Below are 4,656 nucleotides of genomic sequence, written 5' to 3' on the forward strand. Positions count from 1 at the left end.
TAGGGGAAAATCCTTTCCGCGAGAGATATTGAAGCCAAAAAATTATCCTTAATTTTGTATTAATGTAAAACGCGTTGCCGCAGTGAGCAGACATAGGCGAGGCGTGCTGCGTGCCTATTGGCTGCTCTGCAGCAACTGCAGCACCTATCGAGCGAGGCTTGGCGCGAAGTCCGCTCCAATGAGCGCCTTTCGCGCCTGATACGTCATCTCCCGCCGAAAGTGGCGTGATCTCAGCCTATAAATATCGCTCGCAGGTAGCTACACTCTGGTTTTTTCATCGTAAAAGCGCTCAGAGCAGACGCTTGCACGGCAAGGTACGCAGTACTCGTTCCCTCTCTGAGAGAACCGAGGTTACGTTAGTAACCGAGTACGTTCTCTTACGAGAGGTCACTCTTACTGCGTAGCTTTACGCTAGGGGAACGCCCTGTAAAAGGCCGTGCATGCCAACATCTGATACCATAGACCCTAGGGCCGTAGCCCGGGGTTCATACAGTGCTTAAACATGTAAGGGGATTAGTGCCCTAAACACACTAGCTCCTGGAGTATCCGGGCGGGTAAACGGCCTGGATGGACTCAGAACGTGGGTCCAGATATCTGCTAAAATCTAGACCGACAGCAATTTGGCCTGTAAGGCGGGAACCTCCAGGTTGTAGAATCTTATAAATGTAGACGGAGAGGCCCAGCCTGCCGCCGTACAAATATCTTGCAAGTCGATCCCACTCGACCAAGCCCACGACGAGGCCACGCCCCTCGTGGAATGTGCTCTAACACCCAGCGGGCATTGCATGCCCTTAGACTCGTAGGCCAGTGCAATGGCATCCACTATCCATCTGGATAAAGTCTGTTTTGACGCAGCCATTCCCTTAGAATGTCCGTAAAACGAAACAAACAGCTGTTCTGTCTGTCTAAAAGCAGACGTGCGAGACACATAGACTCTTAGCGCTCTAACTGGACATAAGAGTCTCGCGTCAGCCTCTCCATCCACAGCCGGTAAAGCAGACAGTGCGATGACCTGTGCTCGAAACGGTGTGTTAATAGACTTTGGCACGTATCCGTGCTTGGGTTTGAGTATGACTTTTGAGTCGTTGGGTCCAAACTCCAAGCATGTCGCGCCCACGGAAAGCGCATGCAGGTCTCCCACACGCTTCACTGAAGCGAGCGCTAGTAGGAATATGACCTTAAGAGACAGATATTTTAATTCGGCCGCCCGTAGTGGTTCAAATGGTTCGCTCTTCATAGCGTCCAACACCACCGAAAGGTCCCATGTTGGGACTGAGGGCGGTCTGGGTGGATTTAACCTTTTTGCTCCTTTAAGGAAGCGGATGATTAAATCATTCTTCCCTATTGACTGACCTAGCGTTGTTTTCGAGAACGCTGCTATGGCCGCCACGTAAACTTTGAGCGTGGACGGGGATCTGCCCTTGTCCAGTAGCTCTTGTAGGAAGGAAAGTACATCTGTCACACCACAGTCTGTGGGTGAGGATCCGCGTGCTGTGCACCAGTCCGCAAATATCGACCACTTCGAAGCATAGAGCCGTCTAGTAGATGGAGCTCTAGCTTGTGCGATCGTTGATATCACTCCTGTGGGGAGTTCATCATATATTCCCTGGTGACCCATACATGAAGGGACCACAGCTCGGGATGGGGGTGCCAGATCGCGCCGCCCGCCTGTGAGAGGAGGTCTCTCCTCACAGGAATTGGCCACGGAGCGATGCTCGTCATCTGCATCAGCGCTGGGAACCAAGTCTGGTTTCCCCAAAACGGCGCTATCAGCAGAATTGCACATTTTTCCTCTTTCACTCTCTCTATCACTTGTGGGAGGAGAGAGACCGGGGGAAAGGCATACAGAGGACGGCGGGGCCACGTATGAGCTAGCGCGTCCTTGGTTTTGGAAAAGAATTCTGGGCAGCGAGCGTTGTCCTGAGATGCAAATAGATCTATCTCCGCTCTGCCGAATGTCTTCCATAATAGCTGCACCGTTTGGGGGTGCAGCGACCATTCGCCTGCCGGAATAATGTTCCTGGACAGTCTGTCTGGTCCTACATTTAGGGTCCCCCGCACGTGCGCTGCCCTTAGCGAGCCCAGGTTGCGATGAGCCCATACCAGAAGGCGTTCTGCAAGTGCATGAAGGTTTCTGGACCTGAGCCCGCCCTGGCGATTTATGTAAGCCACCACCGATGTGTTGTCGGAGCGGACTAAAACATGACTTCCCTTCAATAGGGGAAGAAAATATGTCAGCGCATTCTCCACTGCTATCATTTCGAGGCAGTTGATGTGCAGTGACTTCTCTCGTTCTGACCATAGGCCGAACGCCGGTCTGCCCTCTAGCAGATCCCCCCATCCCGAGGTGGACGCGTCCGTGGACACTACTTTCACCCTCGAGGGTCTCTCTAGAGTGACACCTTTTCGGTACCAGTCGGCTGCCTTCCACGGCCTCAGGGCTGTAACGCAGCTCTGATTGATCGTGAGACAGAGCTGACCGGACGCCCACGCTCGGCGCGGCACGCGCGCTTTCAGCCAGCGCTGCAGTGGGCGCATGCAAAGCACCCCTAACTGCAGAACTGATGAAGCTGAAGCCATAAGACCTAGCACTCTTTGAAAGGTTTTGAGCGGGGCAGACTTGCTGTGGCAGAGCGCGCTCACTGCGCTCTGAACGCTCAGCGCTCGTACTGGCGAAAGCTTCGCTTTCATTGCCAGAGAGTCTAATTCTATGCCCAGGAAGGAGATATTCTGGCTGGGGTTCAGCGAGCTTTTCTCCCAGTTGACCTTCAGACCCAAGTTCTCGAGGTGATCGAGTAACATGATCGTGTGTTCCCTGAGCAATGAGTGAGATTGCGCTAGTATCAGCCAGTCGTCCAAATAATTCAGTATGCGCACGCCTTTCTGTCTGAGCGGGGCGAGCGCTGCATCCCTGCACTTCGTAAATATACGGGGTGCTAGGGACAAACCGAATGGCAGGACTGTGTACTGATAAGCTTGGCCCTCGAAGGCGAATCTCAAAAATCGCCTGTGACGCGACGCTATCTGTATTTGAAAATACGCGTCTTTCAGATCCACTGACACAAACCAGTCTCCTCGGCACACTTGCGCGAGGATTTTCTTGGTTGTGAGCATTCTGAACTTTCGCTTCACTAGCGCTTTGTTCAGTTGCCTTAGATCTAGTATGGGCCTGACTCCTCCACCTTTTTTCGGTATCAGAAAATATTTGCTGTACAGCCCCCCTTCGCTCTGACCTTGAGACAGGGGTTCTATGACACCTTTGCTCAATAATGTGGTCACTTCGGCTCGTAGCAGGTGTGCTGCATCTGCCTTTATCATAGTCTCGACGCGCGCCGTGTAACGGCGAGGGCGTCGTCGAAACTGGAGCGAATAGCCTGTCTTTACAGTGTCCAGCACCCATTTTGAGACCCCTGGGAGTTTTTCCCAGGCATCTGCATGTAATGCGAGGGGGTGGGTGCGAAGCGCGCTCCGATCTGTCGCTAATGGAGCTGCTTCGGTGTCTGTGACACGTAAGGCTCGGGGTACGCTGACCGCGGGGACTGCTTTCTCTGTGTGTATATGTGGTTGCGTGGTAACGGGCACATTTAACACATTCGATGCAGCTTTTAGCCTCGTAGGCTGGGCGTCGTCCGGTTTCGTTTTTACAGAAACCGTAAGACCTGCCTGATGTAGTATGTGTGGGCACTCTAGGGTGGGCACATATACCACATGTGAAGCGCAGTCGATTTGGGTCGACTTTATGAGCGCGGGGCTTGTATGACAGGGTGTGCTTATGTGCAGTGATGGCAACTGGACAGTGGACATGCGTGCTACACACAAAACACTTTCGGCCGTGGCCGTAATACCCGAAATTATACTCTTTTGAGGATTTATTTGGGTAGCCGTGAGAACGGCTGTTGAGTGCAGACAGGCGGGCTGCAGCGCCGGCCTGATGACTGCGGATAATGCTGGAACAGCCGCATTTCCTGGAGCTGAGCGAGCGAATACTTTTGGTGGGAGTCTGGCAGCCGCGGGACTCGCGCACCGGCGTTTTCCTAGCGGTACTAGGCCTGCTTCGGAGGATTAGGTTTGAGCTCAACCTTGGGCCTCTGAGCGCGCTCTCCGTGGCGGCGGCCTGCAGAGCGTGATCGAGGTCTCGCTCCCTGCGTCTGCTGACGTTGAGAGACGGCTGCGGCAGGCTGATGCTGAGGTCTGGCGCTCTGCGCTGGCGGCTTTGGGCGTCCGGCGGAGCTAGACCGCTTGGGCAAGAAGTGCTTCATTGCCTGAGAAGTCTTCTGAACCTCCGCAAACCTCTCCGTGAAGTCCTTCAGGGAAGCGCCGAACAGACCCGTTGTCGCAAACGGCGCGTCGAGAAAGGCTGTACGCTCGGACTCCGCCATCTCTGAGAGCGTGAGCCACAAGTGCCTCTCTGTCACTGTCAGCGCCGCCATGTTGCGTCCAATAGCCTGAGCTGCCGATTTGGTGGCACGGAGAGCGAGGTCCGTGGCGCTCCTCAGATCCGGCACGCAGATCGCGTCAGGGCCTTCCTCGTCCAGCTTTTGGAGAAGGTCAGCCTGGAAGATCTGCAGCGTGGCCATGGTGTGCAACGCTGAGGCGGCCTGTCCCGCCGCGGCGAAGGCTCGGTGGAGCAGACTGGACGTTTGTCTGCAGGCTTTT

The sequence above is a fragment of the Garra rufa genome, chromosome 11 (assembly GCF_049309525.1).
Source record: "Garra rufa chromosome 11, GarRuf1.0, whole genome shotgun sequence".
NCBI lineage: Eukaryota > Metazoa > Chordata > Actinopteri > Cypriniformes > Cyprinidae > Garra > Garra rufa.